Source organism: Cavia porcellus, unplaced genomic scaffold (genome assembly GCF_034190915.1).
Source record: "Cavia porcellus strain 051 isolate PalLab524CR breed Dunkin Hartley unplaced genomic scaffold, mCavPor4.1 scaffold_1, whole genome shotgun sequence".
In the NCBI taxonomy this organism is placed as follows: domain Eukaryota; kingdom Metazoa; phylum Chordata; class Mammalia; order Rodentia; family Caviidae; genus Cavia; species Cavia porcellus.
Window position 1 is genome coordinate 16,118,736 of NW_026947484.1, and position 22,175 is coordinate 16,140,910.

The following is a 22,175-nucleotide window of genomic DNA, read 5'->3' on the forward strand; positions in this document are numbered from 1 at the left end:
AACATTGTCCCAGATTCCAGTTAATGATTAAAACATTACTATTTTTAAATATAATGAATATTTCATAAACTCAAGGTTAGTAGTTTCTAACATATAATACTGTGAAACATCTAAATAAATAGTTCCTAACATATGATAAACATTCAATGTGAGTAATTATGATTTTTTAAAATTTTTGTTCATATAAGCATTGAAGGAGTCTAACACAGACCTACTGATCCTGATTTAGTAATGCATCTTGGATGGAGATTTAGATGATAAAAGTAGCATGTTTGAGATGGCACAGAATTTGGAAAGAATTGATATATTTAAAGTTTGAATTCTCTTGGTTGTTTTCCAAGAAAATGACCCTAATCTAGCTTTGATACAGCTTGTAATCAAAAAGAACAGAATAACAAGTCTGGAAAAGGAGCATCAAGGACAGACAAGAGATCTAAGGAAAGAATACACGTCTGATCAACCCTCAGCACAGTGAAATACAGATTACAGTGCTTTTCATATGTGGGTCCATTCAAGATCCATTTTCCAGGAGCTTGAGTTTAGCTTGGGTTAAGGTCCTCTCTAGAGTCAAAAAGAAGAGAAATCCAATAAGAACACAGTTGTGGAAAGATCTAAATAAACTAGAGAAATATTATGGAACAAATTCTGCCTAAAAGGTTGTTGTATAAAAGGAAAAAGCAAAGCTGAGGCCCTAGGTTTCTGCAAATATAGTGTGATTCAACTTGTCACTTCCTTACCCAAGCCCTCACTCTGAAGAAGGCAGAGCATCATCCCAGGAGGTTAAGGTCCTCTTGATCCCAGCACTGATGAGAACCTTCATGCTCTGGTTTGAATTTCATATTTTAGTGGGATAGTTTTAATAGGAAGTCCTGCCTGGACTTCATCAAGATCCAGAGGAGTCCATATTTGTAATCCCAAGAAAATTATTGGAATTCCAATAAGCAATTCCAATCTACTACTTTCGGTGCAATGCTTGGTAAGAATAAAGACACAAAGACATATTTGTAATTGTGGGAAGCCAAGGGCTTCAAAGTCCAGTTAGAATAATGGTTAACTGGAACAAAGTTCTCAACCCAGGACTGAACTCAGGTTTTATTCATTTATGAAGAGAGAAGTGGCTCTGGGATGAGTGACTGTGAGAACGGTGGGAAGTACATGAATGCTGTGAGCTGGGCTAGGTAGCAGGTGAGACAGAATCTCTGCAATGTGCAGAGAGAGACATGTAAAAAGAGTAATGTGTATAGCAGAGTTTGAGAGAGTATTTTATGTTTTGGAGCTGGTGCTTCAGATTTAATGTGTAATTTTCATGCCCTGAGATGTCATAGATTCTTTCTTCAGCTTCAGTCTCAGCAGACAGTGCTGCTGTGTTACTCAGCCTGTACTCACCCATGGCCCATGCTCATGCTTACTACTTGGGAGCTGTAAGTAGGACATCACCGAACTGACACATATATTTAAAGACTTCACATCAGCACCTCGCTAGAACCATTTCACTGCTTAAAGCCAATTGAGGGGATATAGCACTATCCTGCCCAGCTCTGTACACAGAAATAGAGCTATGTTAGTCAAAACAGAGTCAAATGCTCTTCTTTCAAGAGACCTGTCCTCGTGTCTTCCATTGTTTCAATTTGAAATAAATAAAAGAATGTTCCTAGAAGTTCAATCACTGGTCCAGTGGTCTCCAACATGAGACACACACCTTCCAGGAAAAATGAGGGGGAGGTAAAATATTGGAGGTGCTATTAATAGTATTTTACAAAGAGAACAAAATCTACTAAGCTTAAATGCCATTTATTCTGCCAGGAGTTAGAAAACCACATGTCACATGCCACACATATCCTGTGGTTTAGAGCAAGAGTTCCTACTGGTGCTTCACTCAGGGGCTCCATGGGTTGGAACATTCTTTAACTACAATGGACTCAGTTACAGGGGCATGTGAATGACTTGAGAGGATTCTGTCAAAGAGGCATCTCGCCAAAGTAGCACTAATCATGGATGAATAAGGAAGCCAAAACAAAATGTAAGAAACAGATAAAAGAAGATATAATCTATCCTCAAAGATCTAGAGTATTTTTTTAAAAAGGTATATCCAGAAGAATGAACAAAGACCATAGGAATCAAGTACCAAAAGGGCCATTTGATTACAATAGAAGAAAGATGTTCTAACAATATCAGTGTTCACTCAATGAAATGAGCTGGTACTCTCTAGGCACTTGGTCAAGATGAGCTATGTGAGTCTCAGCTCAATGATTCTGCAAATTTATTCTTAAAAACTGTGAACAGCATCTCAAACAATTTACATGGTGGTCCAGTAGGCCATACTATGTGTTTTAGCAGATGGTGAACTCAGAATTCTTAATAGCTCTTTGTGTTTCTCAAAAATGATATTCAATAACTGTTTAAGTATTAACATCCAACATTTACAAAGCAAGACAGTTAACATACAAGGTTCTGAGTTCCAGGTTTTTTCTTACATTAGGTCAATTTGACTGAAAATTTTATGCCAAAAGTTCTTCATGATAACACATATGTACAAATGCTCAACTTTAAGGGAGCAGTAGGCATTGACTGTACAGTTCAGTTCAGTGATACGGTGACAAAAAGGGGAAAATCAAACAGAATTTGACAGTGGATGGAAAAAATAAAGTTTGAAGATGTCTATTGGCGCACTGAAGGATGACTTCAATTCCCAGGGACCACCAGACCAGCCTTCATTATCTAGAATATTACAGTCCATTATCTCAAATGGAGCTTGAATTAAAATTGTCCTATGATTTTACCTAATGCAAAGTAAAGATTTATTTCTATTTTTGGAGGTTTCTTTTGTAATTTAATGGAAAAATTGGACAATGTCCATTATGAATTGTATTGGAGTTAGTGAACTTTTACTTAATGAACAACACTTGGCTTTGATTTTGGCTATATAACCTTCATATTTTTGGATCTGGCTGAACAGAAGTGGCTCACTTATTCTCAATATTGGTTACTATTCAGAGTAAAATCACAAAGCCTGGAAATTATAGGCTCTTTCATTCTTGACTGCTAAACAACCTCCCGATGAAGGAAGATGCATTTTCCGAGACAGTAGTTTCATCAAAGAACATCTGATAATGAAAGATAAAGAGCTATGTGGAGACAGGAGCTTATGTCTCTTTCAAGGATTTACTGAATACTAATAAACACAACTTGGAGACACCCTTGTAGTTAGCAATTGCCTTGTGCCATTAAGCCTGGACATCAGTTGAGTCATCCCACAGGATCAACTTTTCCAAATGAGAGAAAAAAGGAATAAGTAGATATTATGAAAAATGGATTTTAACATACGCATCCATTCATGATATCACAAACAAAGATTTAGGTGTATGACCAGTGTCTTAGTTAACTTTTATTTGTCGCTGAGACAAATACCTGATGCCCAAAGTTAGGGAAGGAAAGATTTATTTTTCACAGTTCTTGGAGGTTTCAGTCCATAATCAGTTGGTTCCAAGGCAGGATGGCATGGCAGGGCAGTCATTCATGGCTGCTGCAAACAGCAAGGTGGAAACTAGCGAGAGTGAGACACACCTTCTTCCTGCCATTACATCATATCCTGGCTCCACCCCCAGTGGGGTGTAGCACTTACACCACCAATCTGAGCGCTGGACAATGAACCAATCACAAATGCTAGATTTGGTTAAATTCGTTATTCATGAGGCTTTGGGACCACTGACATAAACCATGACAACCAGTGATTTGTTTCATTACCATAGAGTTGCACATTGTGCATCTGGGAAGCAGAATGGAGTAAACTGGGAGTGTGGCTTAGCACAGGGAGGCTGAAGTCTCACCTAGCTTTAAACAGGATTTTAAAATGAGCCATCTTGTCCACCTACCTTTAGAATTGCATAATTCAACTCTCCAACACACATTGCCTTATAATTTCCTCTAATTATTTGTAAAACATCAGGTTTGCTTCCCAAGCTATAATGTACATTCTACAAATTTCAAGGGCTCTCCTAATGCCTACCATATGATTCTAGTAGAGAACTGGGCACACATCATAGGTTCTGAGATATATGAGAATAGAGTGACTAACAAAGATTGTAGACACAGAAAGTATAGGAAAAAAGAAGAGGGCCTATGTCATTTCCAATAGAAGCTGAGTTTTCAAAGAATTAAGTGGTGGCTTATTTAAAAGGTGACTGAAATTAAAAGGAAAATGAAACTCAAGGAAATTGGCTTGTTCCAGCCGTAATGAAACAGGGGCTTCAAAACAGAAATGTGTGGTTTTAAGTGAAGAAAAGCAATCTGTGGCTTCATCAAAATGAACGTAATTTGAAATCCAGTTTTTATTTATAACACCATGAGTTAGGGGGATGGAGGGCCTGATTAAACTGTTTATTTCTTTGAACTTTTTATATGCAGATTTTCCCCTCACTTTTCATTGTTTTTATTCACCATCATTGCAGTCTAAAAATAATTTAGTTAACATAGATAGACATGTTTAGTTGCTTTATTTACAGGAAATATATTTAAAATTTTTCCAGTCAATAGTTCATCGCTAGTAATTTGTAGCATCAATGAAAAGTAGTGAGGACTTTATCGGGAAATCAGTATCTTGTTAGAATTTCAATCTGGTATCTTCACATGGTATCAGTCAAATGTCTCGACTGGGGTCAGGAGCACAACCATGAAATGCATATGGTGCCCTCAGCACTTTTTCTGAAGTTATCTGAGGGAAAGTCAATGTCATGCCCATTGTTCCATGACTTGTTCAAAAGCTGCAGTGACACTGACGTAAATATTAGTATCTTTGACATGTGTGATTAATCTGCATTTGAGTCAAAATTCTGTCTCCTCTATACTAGATGAGTGATAAGTTCTGATTACATCATACTCAGACCCTCCTGGGTTTGGGAAGTTAATATAAAATCAGTGTACAACTGAATGCCTTCCTAGAGAATGTAAACTAGTGGGTGCCATTTCCACATGTCACAATGTGAGCAAATGCCTACCAGGCAGTCACCACACATCTCCTGTATTTTTGTATTTCTTGTAGAAGAGGAAGGATGGTAACTCAATATGTAGTGAACAGTTCTCAAGGGTCAAGCTTTGTGTAGGACTTTAGTCTTATTGAATTTGTAAGTGAGATGTAGTTATTGTTCTTAGGAAACAGAAGCACAAAGCGGAGTAACTTCCTTAAGGTACCCAGAGTTAACAGTGGGTGTGAGAGTTGAGTCAAGATCTACCTTAAAACATATTCGTCTCTGCTTTCCTTTTTTCTTTTTTCCTATTAAACATAAATATTTTCAAAATTTTCCAATTGAATGACCCAAATTACATTATATTTTTAGGGCTAACCTTTATTGGGTATTGACTATGTCCCATGGATTCATGTACTAAGTATTCAAGATTTATTCTCTCTTGTAATCCTCATGCAAATCCTGAAGAGGAGGAGGAATTATTGTCACCACTTACACTGCCCATGCAGATGCTGAGGCAAAGGAGTGCTATCTCAATGGCTTATGGACACTTGACCAATAGTGATAAACTAGGTTTCTAGCACAGCCTTGTGGCTCCAGAGCTTGTCTTTGTAATCAGCTGTCCTCAAATGATACACACTGAATGCCTTACTATGTTAAACAGGAGCACAGATGTAGGTTGGCATTGAAGTGTGCCACTTACTACACTGGTGTGTGATTACCTAACATAGATCTGCTGCTGGTATTGAGCACTAGCTCAATCACTGAATAAATAATGTCTCATGGTGCTATCGGGTAATCATGTTTAAGATTCAGTTTCTCCTGTTTGATAACAGTGTGTTTTAGAATGACCATTTTTATCTATTTCACTAAAAATGCAGGAGATTCTTCAATAAAAATAACTTATGTGATGTGTGCTCATCCAAATTGTCTTTTCTGTTCAATATAAATTAATTACAGATGATGTATGGGTCAAAGTGGATTACTGTATATCAGAGCATTCATATTACTTCAAAGAAGGACCCAATGTAATATTTCAGGATTGCTTTGAGTTTTTTTTTTAATAAAATGAAATAAGTGGGCATCTTGCTTGCCTTTGAAGATCCTTTTGCTAATCTCAGATTGCCATCTGAAATTTTAATTAGTGATTTAAAATGTGCTTACACAAAGAACCTTGTCCAAGTTGTCTGTTTCTGCCAAATTAAACTATTAAACTAAGTAACCTAATTAAAATCCTTTTAGCTTTTAATCAATATTTTATTTACATCCATATTTCCTGGGAAGCTTGATGAGTTTTTTGGCTGTGATAGTTATTTCTGGTCCACTTATCAAAGGTCCTTTTAAAGACATTCTCTCCTCCAAGGCCATGGAGTCAGCAGGGCACTGATGAGGACATCTCTGGTGTGAATCGTTAGTCCTCCCAGCCCTGGAGGCACCCCACATCTCGTAGTGGTTCTGCACTTCCCAGCAGTGGTCTTGGCTGGCTCTGGAGGAGCTGGAGCAGCTCTGTTCTACACACACCAAACAGACGCTGCTCTCAGAGACCCTGGCCACATACATGATGGAGACAACACAGAGTGAAAACCACAATGTACTCTCCAAGCCCGAAAGAAGGTTCCCATATCCCTTAGTCTAAAGACTAGGATGGTTTCAAAATTTTATGAAAATAGCACTCATTTTCCCCAACATTCTTCCTAACCCACTGCATTTCCCAGAGGCAACTGCTTCCAGATTTTTAAATAAGTGTATGTATCACTATCTCTAAGATGCATGCTAATATGACAACTGCACAAACTTTTAAATTTTACACATCACTTCCTAATTTCTTGCTAGAGAAGATCATTACTTAGCGTTCTTTACTCTCCCACAGTGCCCATCCAATACACATTCAAATTTGAACATGCATCCCTACTCTCCCAATGGAGAGACAGCAGAATTTTCTTGATGTAAGTTATTTTGTTAACAATAACAGTTCTGTGACCATATAAACACTGTTCTCAGGTAAGTCATGGAGTATGCTTTCTTTCTTGCAAAACTATTAATTTTCTTTGGATTTGACTTTTATTTCCTTATTTACATGGTTTGCTACATTTCCAAATTCTGGAGGAAACTCTGAATTCCCCCTTATTGGTTAAATCTCCCTTAGCACAATCAAACATGTGAAAATATAAAAGTTTCATTTAGTGGGAACTGCACTTCTCTGACTTGTCCTCAGCTAGGCTGATTTGTGTTGTGTTGGCCTTTGGGGTAGCACAGCTGCCACGCTGGAGCGCCCTCAGGCCCTGTGAGTCCTTAGTCTCTCCCTAGATCCAGTGTCCTTCCTGCACTCCAGTCATCTTCTTTGTTGGTTTTTGCTCCTGGCTTGGTAAAACATATTTTCTTTTAGCTTCCTGAGAATGAATGTATTGAAGATAAATTTCTTGATATGTAGCAAGTCAGCACATTTTTGTTCATTCAACTTTGCACTACTTAGTAGTTTCTCTGAGTGCAGAGTTTTGAGTTGATGGGGCGTACTAGTTTTTTTTTTTTTTCTAAAAATACAAAGGTATCTCTTATACTGCAGTGTTTTGGAATATGACTTCAGTATTCCTTTCTCTAGCATGTCTCACTGATTGCCCTTGAATTGTGGCTATTATGGTAGAAATACTATATTACTTCTAAGATTAGGTTGCAAAAAGCTATGTCAAATTTCTCCCCATGGGATATTTTTCTGGAACTTAACCAGCATGCTCTGAGGAAGCACAAATCACCTGGCAGAGGTGCAGACATGAACAGGCATCTACAGCCCACACCCACTCACCAGCCATGCAAGTGAGTTCATTTGGAAGTGACCAGTCAATCTACTAAGTCAAACTTCATGGACCAGACATGTTATGAAATGATCCTTTGAGACTTTAAATTTCCGGTAGCATATATTTAACAATGGGAATACATTCTAGGGAGTGAGTTGTTAAATGATTCTGTCATTGTTTCATCATCAAAGAAAACTAAGATGGCTAAGATATCACCAGTTGACCACTATTATGCATGTGGTTCATCACTGACAGAAATGTCATTGTGCATTGCAGGACTGAATTTTGAATTTTCCAGCATTTGTTCTTTGGCTTGTTTTCTAGTGCTTGTTTTCCTCACTAACATAATTCCTTTACTCATCTCTTAAATAGAATAAATGATAAACATATTTGAAATTCTTTTTCCATGCATGTTGTTTCTCAAGTCTTCTAGGAACTCAGTCTTTGCAAAAGCAAGAACATTTAAAAATACACTGTTTTTATTTACTTTTGCTTATACATTAAAACAAAACAAAACTTTATTATGTATCTTAACTTTCTATATTTTCCCCCTTGTTTATTTTTAGTTCTATCTTGTGTAATAGAAATATCCATGAAAATGTTCTCACAATGGAGCTGACTGTAGTGAATATGAAGCACTAAGAAGCAGGCTACAAGAGGTATCCTTGACCCCAATTCATGATCCTATTCCAGTCTCTGACCGCCTACAAACTGGACCACATGCATGAGGTAAGCAGCTGGCAATTTTGAAGTTTCATTTGTATGCACAGTCTATACACATTGCATGCATTGCCACCTGACTTTCTACTCTCATCGTATCAGGAGTGGCATCAGATCCACATAAGAGGACAAACCCAACTGTGAATTGTGATATTGTGCATATCATGCTTTTTATGATAACCTAATTCCTATTATCTGAGGTGGAGCTGAGGCAGTGATGCTAGTGTTGGGGAGTGGATACAAATATAGATTAACTTTAACAGAGAGTTTGACCCAAGAGTCCATAATAAATTAATAGCTTGAAGAGTCATATAGAAACACAATCAGTTCTGCCAAGTGACAACTAACTGCACCTGGTGGTGGCAAGTGAGTTGATGAATTCAGTTGTCCACATGCATCAGGTAGCTAGCTTTAATTCAGCCCATATATGACCTTTCTGTTACATTATTTGCTAATTCTGTCCCAACTTTTTTTCCTGCACTGTGCACTTGTCTCATCAAATTTTGGTTGCCAACAAGCTAACCCTGGTCAAATGAGTAAAATACAAACACCACTGAGGAGCTTATTTGAAAAGACAGAAAGACCCAGTGATGATGCAGCAGAAGATTATATATAAAAGACTGCATTAAAAGAAAACACCAACAGCACCAAGAGTTCTACTTAAACTATGGGTTCATTGTGGCAGGTGATTCACATTCTTTAAGCCCACATTATATAATGTGATGTGATTATCCAGTAAAACCCTGACACCTTCAGTAGTGTTTCACCATGTGGAGACAAAGTACTCTGCATTAAAAAGGAGACTTTGGAGATTTTTAGAGGAAAAATTTGATAAAGTGATAGAATACAGTAATAGCTTCTGTTTTTTCTGTTCATAACAGTGGCCTATGATGAGAGAATTTTCAAAAGAACTCCAAACAAATTATGTTGTTTTGTACTTTCTCTCTCTCTCTCTTTCTCTGTCCTTCTCTCTATATCTATCTTCCAGCCCTTTTATTTTTGAGCATTCAAAATACAGATGATCCTCTATTATTTCCTGCATTTTCTATCTTTGTGGGTTAATGAAAGAGAATAAGAAAATGGAAATGACTTTCTACTGTCATTACGTTGAGTTTGAGGAAGAAGTAGAGATACCCAAAAATATCATTTAGTTATTGCTTAATGACAAACCACTGAAACACCCTAACTCAATGTCTTGAAGTAATAAATATTTACTATTGCTGAGACTCAGTGGGTTAACTGGGTAATTCTGCTAATCTCAACCAGGGTCATGTCATTTCTACTTGACTCACTCTTGTTTGTGGTCAGCTTGTGTGACAAGTTGGCTGGAGACTGGATGGCCCAGGTGGTCTTATTTGTGTATCTGAATGTTGACTGGCTGCTGCCTGAGTAACAGGTCTTTTTACATCCCATCAGGTGTCCCTGGCTTATTCTTATGGTGATGTTTCAAGGACCAAAACAGAAGTATGCAAGCCTTCTGATGTCTCATGGCATATCATCACTTCTGCCACATTCTAGTTGTCCAAACAAGCTTCAAAGGGCAACAGTGTTTGAAGTTACAAAAAAATATTGGTGAGAGTACCAACAAAGCTATTTCAAAAGATTTTGAAACAAGGAACAGAGAGGAGTGAAGGATATTATCATACCCAATCTACCGCTTGGGTTGAATTCATCCATTTTAATTAGAATACTGCTTGTGCCGGATGGAATATGTAGCCCTCAAAGTAGTCCCTATCCTAATACTTGAAACCTGCACCTGGTACAAAGGCTTCAAAGATGTGACTAAGTTATGAATCTTGAGAAGGCAGATGATCCTAGATTGTCCTGGTGGGCCTAAATGTAATCACAAATGTGCTTAGAATTGGGCAGAGTATTGTCAGAATCAGAGAAAGAGATGTGGTGACAAAAATAAAAGTCAGCATAATGCCAAGGTTGTTAGTGTCCACAAGCCAAGTAATGCAGAAAGTATCTAGTAGATAAAGATAGGAAAGAAAAGAAACAAATTCCTCTCCAAAGGCTCCAGTAAAAATATAGGTATTCCAATCTCTTGATTTTAAGACGCAGGGCCTGCAAAACTTAAAATGATAGATTTATACTGACTGAACTTAAGAACACACTTCACTTGGTCCAGACATGATGCACAGGAATTTTATCATGCCTGTGCATCCTTTATATTATTATTTTCTTGAAAACTGGTGACCATTTTGGTTTGTATTTTAAATGTTCTCCAAAAGCCAGTGTTAAAAGTTTGGTCCTCAGCTAATAGGACTATTGAGAAGTGAGTATCACCATCAAGAGTTGGGGTGTCAGGAAAAAAATTACATCATCGGGGCATTCTCTTGAATGGGATATTGGGACCTTATCTCCACCTTGACTCCTTCCAGGCCACCTTGAAGTGAACAACTTTCCTCTACCACCATACTCTGCTATAATATTTTGTCTTGACTTGAGTCTAGAACCAAATAGATTCAACCAACCATGGAATGAAATATCTGAAGCCATGAGCCAAAATAAATCATCTTTTAATTTGATTTTCTTAGGTATTTTGTCAGACTAGTGGAAAGATAACACAGTAATTTATTTTGGAAAACACCCTTATCCTAAGCACTATATCTCTCGAATCAAGAGGCAATCTAGCTTTTATCAAAGTAGCTCAAATAAATGCAAGAATTCAGAAAGATATTGGTTGTTATACTCAGTGTAAAGTATACAGTACTTAGCATTTCTCAGTTTTATTTTACTATATTGTTCAGTAGTCATAGTCTATTAATTCACTTATTAACTCATTGAGTAAATATTTTATTCAGTGCTCATGTATACCAGTATTTGTAAGCAAGAAAACTAAGGATCCTGCTGTCACAGAGCTTACATTTTAGTGCACTACACAGAGGATATACACATTTTTTAAAAATGAGTAATTATAGATTCTAAGAAAGAGACAAACTGCTGGGCTAACAGAATAACTGTAGATTATGAGATGGAAAATGTCTAGTACTTGAGCCACAGCAGCATCTTGCATAACTAGTTGCATGGGAAGAGGTGGTTTACAGATTCACAAACGTTTTCTAGACCTTTTGTCAAATTAAGTAAAAGAATTTGCTTGTTGTGACTCTTGGCATCTTCAAACCATCACCAAATCCTACTGATCACTGTGTGTCTTCATATATTACATTTTTCCGTTGTCCACTTCTCATCCAAGCTAAGATTTTTACATCAATTTTTATAAACATTTCTAGAAAGAGACATCATTTTATTTTGGATAGATACCATATGCACCTTAGTGATAGAGCAGTAAATCTCACAATTACCGAGGACTTTTTTGTAGACAGGCATAGTTATGTTTTCAGAACTCCATTGCTTTGAGAGCATGCCTTACATTTACTTTAGGACCATACAAGTGCGCCTTCCTCCAGAGAAGTAACCAGGGATTCTGGAGATCAGACAGGACTTGTGAGTCTACTCTACCTTCTCATCTCACAGTGCCAATTGGAAGCACGGGAGTGTTGTCCAGCTAGGCCAGGCAAAACAGTTAGCTTTCTAGTCTTTAACAGCCAATCCATGAAGGTAAATAGGAGAAAGTCAACACTGGTCATGGCCTTGCCTTCTAGCTCGGCCTTTTTCTGTGCTCTCTGTAGCTGTTTTGTGTTTAGTGAATATTCTTTCTGCTTTCTTTGCTATCATTTCAGGTTAAACCGTATTTCAGAGATTATTTAATCAGAACAAAGTATTTATTTTAAGACAAGGATAGACTTCAGGGACATTATGAAATTAGCTTCAAATAACAGATATTTAGTGACAAATCTAAGATTCAATTGTAAATTCTTGGCTGATCTTTCAAGACTGAACTATCCTGTTCAACATTCTGTTGTGAAAATACAGTTTGAGACAAATAGTTGCTTTATTAGTAAGTGATGTTGAGAATTACTTGACAAACTCTTAGAATTATTTTACTTTCAGGGAATGAAATTGTTTTCTAGTAGCAATCACTTACAATACATTTTATGATATTTTGGGCTGAGTTCTTTCTTTGTTAACTTTTGTGTCCTTGGTTGTCAAGAATTCATTATCTTCTCACCGACTCCATGTCTGGGGCAATTTTATGACAAAGGCTTTGTAAATTCTTTTTGCTTCTCCCATAACAATTTTCAGTGTCCTTACTACTCATAAACTGTGGAAAAAATAACCATGTTTCAGAGCCATCTTCAAAAACAATCCTTGGGGCTTCCCTCGCTACAAATCACAGTGTTCTTTTTATTTGAAGTACAGATTTAAACACGGACCTTCCAAGGATAAATTGCAAGGGATATTTTTGTATAGCAGCTCTCAGAAAGATACTTAGGATCCTTCTTGCACAATACCTTCATTTGGCAGTGTCCAAGGGTTGTAGGAAATTATTAGATAATAATTACTTCTAGTTCACATTTTCACCTAACTATTGCAAGACAACACCAGGGCACTTTATTTCTCTTGCTCCATTAAAAAAAAATATTCCCTAAAACAAATCATCAACCATCTTGATGGGACATGAATTCAAAAAAACTAATAAAGTGCTTCATAACTGTTATATAGTATTATGATCAAAATAAAACCTATATCCACAGTCAATCTCTTTCTATTAATTTGTATTTGGGGTTATAGAAACACTGAGAAAGTGTAACATGTGTGCTGTTTCCTCATTCTCTGAACCAAATAAAATACTATTAAAGAACTTATTGCCAAGGCTTTAATGTATCTTCAAAATCTTTCTTAATGCAGCCTGAGGCAGCCAATGGCAATTACATTATACGTGTGAATTTCAAGCTTTTCAGCAACTCTACACTACAGTTATTTTATCTGTCTTACAGAAGCACAGATACGACATTTCAAACATAAACTCAGAGATTTACTGTTGCATATTGTTATTATCAGTTTTCATTTGCCCATTGAAAACTTCTGCTTACATTTACAGTATCGTCCTAGAAATTCCTCTTCCCTTGGTGCAAAAAATAAGAAGTCAGAACTTTAATATTTTCACAAGGAAAAGAGAGATGAATCAGAATAAGTTTCTCAGTTTTAAAGTGTGAGCCTTGTTTTTGTGTCAAAAAAGCATTCGCTAAACATATGCACACACACATACAGATTTTAAAAGACACAGAAGTTGATATTTAAATGAAAAGAGAAGCTTCCAATTTAAAAATTTCCCAAAAAGCAATGTTTCCAAAACTATTGTGTGTATATAAGGAGGATAATGTTTTCAAGTTATGTAATTTTAGAAACTAAAAACAGGTGGGTGGAATTAGGGTACAATACACCTAACTATTAATAGTAAAATATTACATTTGTGATGGAATCAGTGCCAACATGTCACATGTTTGTGAATGAGGCTTAGTTGCTCCAGCATCATCTGGCTTAAAAACAAAGAAGCTAGTAAACAAACAAGCAAACTAACAAAGCATGACTTCTCAGGGCTTATGAAAGCAGTTTTTGAGTACTGTAATCAGGAAACATGAACATTGGCTTAAAAATACAGTTTTAATTTTCCCCAACCCCAGGTAAATCTTTCTATTCAATCCACACTGAGTGCCCTTTGTATAAGAATGTGTGGTGTATCATGCAGACCCTCCCCATCAGTTTCTGACACACAGAAAAACTAAGTTTCAAGGCAAACAGAGTAGTCCAACTCAGATTGCTACACAATACCCCAGGAAATTCAACAGCAAAAGGCACTGAAAAGGAGAGCCTGTCAGATGACTGAACCACAAAGGCCCCAGGCAGCCATGAATTTTTAGAAAGTTCCCAGCCACATCTCTTTGTGCAGTGCTGGGTGTCACCCCAGGGTCAATAACAATCAAGTGAACTTGAAAGAGAAATTAGACCACATAAAATGACTGAAATCTTTCCCATAAAGACATGGATAGGCATATATTATTTTTGAGATGATGATCCTCATTTTTAAAATTATATATCATGTGTTGATTTTATAGTAAATATTGATGCTATTCTGCTTGAAAACATACATATGAAGTATTTATATTGATAGACAGTTTTTATGAAAGAAATTTGGCTTGAAGTTTTTAGTCTCAAAGTAAGACAAATTTTTAGTTAATTACTAGAGGTGCTACCTAAGATGTGGCAGTGCTTAGAGCTGTTACCAGTGTTCAGTTCTCCAGGGCAGACCCTACATACTGTGCCATGAGTTTCCCATGGCCCAGTGAAAACATGATGAGCAAAGTGAATCCAGTGAGGTGGTCCCTTCCAAGTGGAGGCTTTGGTGAACTAATATCTTAATTCAGGCTCCTTTTTCTCTGCCACAGTGATCACAAAGATGTTGAGGATCTGTCATCCTGAGTTCCCAAATGAGAAAGACATAAGTAGACCAGAGGCACCACTTAAAACTTAGAGACTCATGCAGCACGAGTGGGAAATACATTTTTGTTATTTTAAGTCACTAAATTGCTGGGATTATTTGTTAGTGAAATATAATGTAGCCCATTCTGAAAGATACGTGCGCTTTCTCCTGCGTTTGATGCTGTAGTACAACTATATGATGAAAAACCAATAATGGTAACTTAGCAGAGACATTATTGGATTGAAAAAATCACTTAACTTTAACATAACTGCTACTCAATACTCTACAGTTATGTAAGTGCAAGTCTCCTAGGTGTCTTAAAATTCTCTTTCCTAGCATTTTGTGCATGCTCCCAACTCTTAGAAATGAATAAATTGATCCAGAGTGTAGAGGGAGAAGAGAATGAGTCAGTGATTCAATGTGAAAGACTAACTGGAAAAAAGGGTCCGGTTTACTGGAATACATGTCAGAAAGAATTTAGTGATTCTATCACCTGAGTTGCAAGGATTTCTAAGTCAGTTGTGAGGCTTGACAACTCGACAAATTTACACTTATGTATGGAAAGGATCTAATAAGATAAAACTGTAAGATGATTCAATTGTACGAACAATAGGACTACCCGTTGCATTCCAAATTATAAAGAAATATTTTATAGCTACTTGAAAAAAACACATTTGTATAATTTTCAGATATTATGTCAAACTAATGCGAGTAGCCTCAAAAATGGATTAATCCCATTAAATTAAACCTTCATGCTGATGTTCTGTATTAATGACTTATAATCTTATAGCTATTCTTATATTCATTATGTTCCCTGTATTCTTTGGTATAGTATATTTTCTTAACAGCAACTAAGATTATCTTGCACATACATAGGAAACATTGAATCTATTTTATTCAAATCCTAGTAACCACATTGGAGGTACAAGTGATACCTCTTTAGCTTGGGTGCTATTCATATTGTCCTTTGCTCTTTCCCCTTTTAAATAGTTGTTCAAGAACACTTTACTTCATAAATTTGGCTTTGATTTTTGGGAGAAATTTTAAACTTTACATTTGTATTCCTTCATTTGATGACATATTTGTATCACTTCACTTATCTATGTGTTTGTGGATGTCTTTCCTTCTTTCATTGAATCTTGAAAATACTCATGTAATCATAAAAACTGATCCAGTGGATACAACACAGTATTTGTGGAGCTATACATTTTCTCTTAAACCAGGCTTTCCAAATGAGACCTTGTTGTTCAGTATGATGTTAATGACCCTTTTAGAGATCTCTTCATATATTTTATGGTTTGACTGAGAACACTCTTGCAAAGCCTCATGCACTCAGAGGCAGGGCTTTTATAAGGTGACTTAATCACGTTCTCACCATACTGTACTCCTAAGTGGAGTCATCCACTAATGAATTCATTAGCTCAGTGCACTGTTGGGGGGATGAGTGTGCTATTGGGACGGGGGTGTTAGTATATCTCTCCATGGCTTGGCCCTTCTCTCTCTGAGTATAGGCCTTCAGGATGACAGTAGCTGTCCTCCATTCCAGGCCCTTCTATCTTGCCATCTATACTTTTGAATCTGCCAGTAGGACTGAAACTACTGAAACTGTTAGCCAAAATAAACCTCTCCTTTAAGTTATACATGTTGGGTATTTTAATCTTAGCAAAGAGGAAAGTGACTTAGACAGGCTGTGGTACCAGGAGTGAGGTTATGCTGTGACTATCCAACCATGTGAGCTAGAAGCCTTTAGAACTAGTTTGTGGTAGAAATTTGGAAAGGTTTGGAATGTCTATTAGATTAGCCATGGAATGCTGCTGTAGGCAGGTCTTATGAGAGATTCTGATTGGATATCAGGAGACTAGAACACTCATATAAATGTAGACTGTAAAGTCCAAGGTCAGGAGCTTTCAGCTGAGGACACAGATTCCATTGAAAGCTGGGCCAGAGGCCATGCATGTAATGCTATGTCAGAACATTTGCTGATGTTTAGCTCATGCCTGAAGACTTCACAGGATATGACAATAAGGCGGGCAGACTAATCAATGTGGTGAAGGAACTTCAAAAGCACCACATTATTCAGATTGTGACATAAGTATTACTGGTGGCTTTTAGCCAGGTTAGAGTGAAAACCAGCATAAAATCCCATTTTAAAAGTTTTCAGTTTTGCAATCAATGAATAACCTTCAAAGGTGGACATTTTGACTGCTTAAAAAACAAGCATTAGAAAGAAGTGAAGTACTTCAAATCAGGAAAGACGGCTTGAGGGCATCTCAGGATCCAGATAGACCCAGTCAATTAAAAAATAAAGGGTGAAGACCTGAAAGACTTTGCTTTGAGGAGAGAGTCCCAGGGCACCATGCTGCAGAAAAATAAGGAAATAGTTTCTCATTTATTCTCATGGTATTTAGTTCCCAATACTCAGTTATCTAGGAGGCCTCTGCAGCCATGATCCAATGGGGGAGTGTGGCTTATTTTTGAGATGGCAGAAAGCCTTGGCATCATTCACATAGTGCTGACTTTATGGTTATGCAGAATTGAGAATTATGGGTGAGAAAGGCTTTTACCCAGATTTCAGAAGCAGGCCTAAGATGTCAGATGGTGTACTTCTGACAGAATAGTGCACGAGCTGTGAGAATAAAGCCACAATTGCAGTGTGACCTACTCAAATCATATCAACTTGTTGGTCTCAGCCTTCTGTCATAAAATAATTTTAAAATAGAAATTAATTTAATGTTTGAACTATATTTTAAAAATTTACCATTGCAAAGAAATAGTGATTTTTTTGATATAACAACATATTATGTAACATTTTGATGATTTGCAGTCCCATTGTTCTCATCTCCCCTCCTCTTCCATCTCCCTGAATTCCTTACTAATATCCACTAGTCTACCTCCTGCTTTTCTGTTGTGCTTGTTAGGGATCTCTAGAGAAACAAAATCCATGGGAAATATATGTATAATTATGCTAGGAAACTTACTATGTAGGTTTACAGGATTAGAGACAGAAAAGTCCATCATAGCTGGCTACGTGCTGGAGAGCTGATGTTTCCGGTAACTGTTTGGTTTCAAAAGATGAAAGCCACAGCCCAACAGCAAATAAGGATGCAGTAGGAGTGGAAGGTTAGAGGCTTGGAAGATCACTGGAGTATGGAAACAGAGATACAAGATGCCATGAACTTTTAGGAGAAAACCTAAAGACACTAGCATAGGCTAATACATTGCCTATGCTAGTGTCTTAATTACTTTCTTTGTTGCTGGGACAAAATTTCTGACCACCATAACTCAAGGAAAGAGAGGTTTATTTTGACTTGCAATTTGTAGAGGTTTCAATTCACAGTCAAGTGACTCCAAGGCAGGTCAGCAAGGCAGCAGGGCATGGCCAAAGAAAAATAACCCATAGAATGATCTCAAGAGATAGAGAAGGATTAGAGGGGAAGAGAGCATCCATATATTTATCCACCCAGTTTCCCCTCTTTGTACTAATCTTTACCTCCCAACTTAATATTTAGTTATAAACTCACCAGCTGGTTAATCTATTGGTGAGTAACAACACTCATGATCATGAGGCTTTTGGGGGGACATCTAGATGTAAACCATAACAGTAAGTTTTTGTTGAAAGGGAGAAGACTGATGTCCAAAGGCAATGGCAAAGACCAGAGCTTATCATCGATAAGAAGACTTTCTTTATTCACTTCTTAGTCTTACAGGCTACAAGCCCTTTACTTGGTGTTACCCACATCTGTGATGTTTTTTCCTCCATCATTTTGTTGGGTTATATGTCAATGATCTACAGACACACTCAGAACATTGCTTTTCTAACCTGTCAGTGTTTTAATTCATTCATATCTCTCTCTCTCTCTCTCCCTCCTTTCCTCTTTCTCTCTTACTCTTTTTCTCTCTCTCCCCTCTTGCTCTCTCTTTCTCATTCTCTTTGTCTCTCATTGCTCATACAAGATAAAACATGTAATATTTAATACCCTTAGTCTCCATTATTTCACTTGAAGGTATCCAAGTCTTGAGCTCTATCCATTTTTGTATTTCATTCTTCTTTATAGCTAAATAATATTCCATTTTGTGTACACACATTTTCTTTTTCCATTCATCTGTCTACAGGCATCTAGCCTATTTCCAAAGCTTAGCCACTGTGACCTGTAGCACAATAAACATAGGTATATATGTATAAATATATTGTGCTGTCTTTAATTTTTCAGGAGTCATATAACTAAATGAAATAATGTTGCTATTGGTTTTTTTGAAAAACTATTATATTTTCTAGTGTACATTTCCACAAACAGTGTAAAAGTGTTCCTTCCCCCTACCTATTTGCTAGCATTCATTGACTTTTTACTGTTGATACTAGTCATTCTGATTTGGGTGAGATGTGGTGTCTCAGTATTGTTTGATATGTATTTTCCTACTGGATCAAGATGTTAAACTTCTTTTTCATATACTTATTACCCCTTTGTAGCTTTTTGAGAAGTGTTCAATTCCTTTGCCTTTTTATTGATTGAGTTGTTGGGAGTTTTTTGAATAAATTTTTGAGTTTTAAAAATTATATTCTAGATACTAGTCCCCTATCAGGAGAGTACTGCCAGGTGTGGTGTAACTCCAGCATTCAGGAGGCTGAGGTAGGAGGATTGCTGCAAGCTTGAGGCCAGTCTGGGCTACACAGTGAGTTCAAGGCCAGACTAAATTGCATAGAAGGACTCTGTCTCAAAAAAAACTACCAAAAATTTAAGAGAGAGACAAAAGGAGAAAGACAGAATCTAATAGAGATACTCCAAGCTGTAAGCTGTCTCTTCACTCTGTTGACTGGTTCCTTTTCTGTGCATAAGCTTTTCAAATAGATGTAGTCCATTTTTGATTTTTGATATCTTTGTTCCTGTGACTTGAAATGTTTCTGCTATATTTCTTTTCTTTTTTTTCTAGCAGTTTCAAAGTTTCTAGTCTTACTCCTAGGTCTTCAGACTGGATCCCTTTTTCATTTGGTTGTTAGTGCAGAGTAAGCAACAGGGATCTAGAGATAGATTTCTATCTATATATTCTGCATGAGGATATCTAATTTTAATTATTTATATACATGCACCATTAGAGAAAAGATAGAATGGTATTTTTTGGCATCTCTAGAAAATCCAACAGCTGCAGGTGCATGGGTTTGCTTCTGTATCATCTGTTCTATTCCATTTCTGACATGTATTTTTTGCCAGTACCGTGTTGTTTTGGTCGCTATGACTTTGTAATATAATTTGAAGTGGAGTATTTTGATGCCTCCAATCTTGCTATTATTGCTTAAGATAGCTTTTGCTACTTTGGATTTTTTGCACTTCTTACACATTTTAGGATTCGCTGTTCTGTGAAGAATGTTGCTGAACTATATTTTGATAAGTTCCTTTACACACCCTGATATTGGTATGTGTTTATCACTTGTTTTTCAGAAGGAAAAATAATAAAAACCTTTTTGGAATGTCTCGTTTTATGTGGTACGAATACTCTCAACAGGAACAATTTCAGGCTGTTGGCATAATATCATTGAGTGAAAACCTGGGAAAAATTGTTAATACTCACCTTTCACAAACAACGAAAGGGTGGATCCAATATATCATACTGAACCTTTACTGTTAAAATCTTTGTAGAAAAGACACCTATAAAACTTCAAAAATTGTATGAATTCCTGCATTTTAACCCTTCTCTAAATTTTTAGAATTTGTTTTCTGTTCTGTGATTTTTAACAGTTAACTACATAGTACCTATCTTAGAAAGTGCCATATTTATATTTTGTCATTTTTAATTAAAATATAGTTGTGTGTCTTAGTTTTGAAACTAAGACATAAATTATTATTTTTAATAAATTTTTTATTAAAAAAATTAAAAGAAAAAAGGAGATTAAGATTACAGAGGACATAATAACATAATAATACAGGTCAGAACAGAACAATTTAAGCAACATAGTGTTTCACCACAAGATAACGCAACATAACAGTAGCTACCATAGTGTCTCTTTCCTTGAAATATTTGAGCATAAATTCGTATTATAGCATCAAACACCACATGACAGTGTAAAACCATTCAAGAGAATGAAAGTATTACAGAGTATTTAGAACCAACTAACAGAAAACGAACAATGGTTTCTATTTTATCTCCTTGTCTATAAAAAATTTTGTCTATACTACCACATATAATAAAATCCAATAAGATACAACATGATAAAACCAATGGAGACAGAAGAACAAAAGCTTCATGGGACTTCAAAACAAGATGATATTCAATTAGCACTAGCTATTATATTGTCTTGCTTTCTTCAAAATAATTTCATACCATCACAGACAATAAAATCAAACAACCCAGAATAAAACCATTCCAATTAATGAATGAAAACATTATAGGGCTTCAAAGCAATATAATGAGGAATTACGTTTACCACATACTTTTATGTATTCTTACCATTTCTTACACTAGGGAAACTACATTGGTATATATACATGTGAGTTTGATTTATTTCATTTATGAGTATGGTCTCAAGCTGCGCCCATTGTTTATGAATATCTCAATGTGATAATTCTTAATAGCTAAGTAGTACTCCATTGTAGACATAAATTAAATGATGAAAAATTCTCATATTGTTCCATTTGTCTTTCTTTCTAGTTTTGTTTTTCTTTAATAGATGTCATTCAACAGTTTCTAATGCCTTAATATTTAAATGTCCTCCTCCCACTTATTTCACTTAATATTTTCACTTATATCCATGGTCTCAAACAATAAGCCCAAATAGCCATTCAGCATATAATTCTCTGCCAAATGACATCTGTCAGTTTGTTTATAGTTATTTTAAGTTTCAAATTTCAAATCTAATTATAATCACAAGGGGGAAGAAATTGAGCAAAAGTAATATTTGGTAGGGTTTTATATTAAGATGGATTTGTCAGCAAACTGGCTCATAATGCACCCTCGTCTCTTCAAAGAAGATGATCTGGTTGTAAAACACTGACAGAGCTGCAGACATAAAAGAAGACTTCACCATCTCATTGTTTACAGGCACAAATGTCCAATCTGATTACAAAATATGCTTCAAACAGCTGTTCAAAGGTTCTTTGGTTCACTTTTGTTTCTAAGAAAGGGAATATTAATATTGTTCAATGTTTGAATTATGCAAGCGATATTCATTGTAGAGCACAGTATTAATTACCAGCTGAATCAATGAGAAGAACAAAATGCAATTGTTTGGTTCAAAATAAAAGGTTGAAATCATTTAGATGAGTGGATGTGTGTTTATTTTCTGTTGCTCTCATATCTTGCATCAGGCAACAAAGTGATATTCATCAAAATGAGCTGAATTTCGGGGAAATCAGTGTAATTCAGCATCTTTCCCCAAATTGG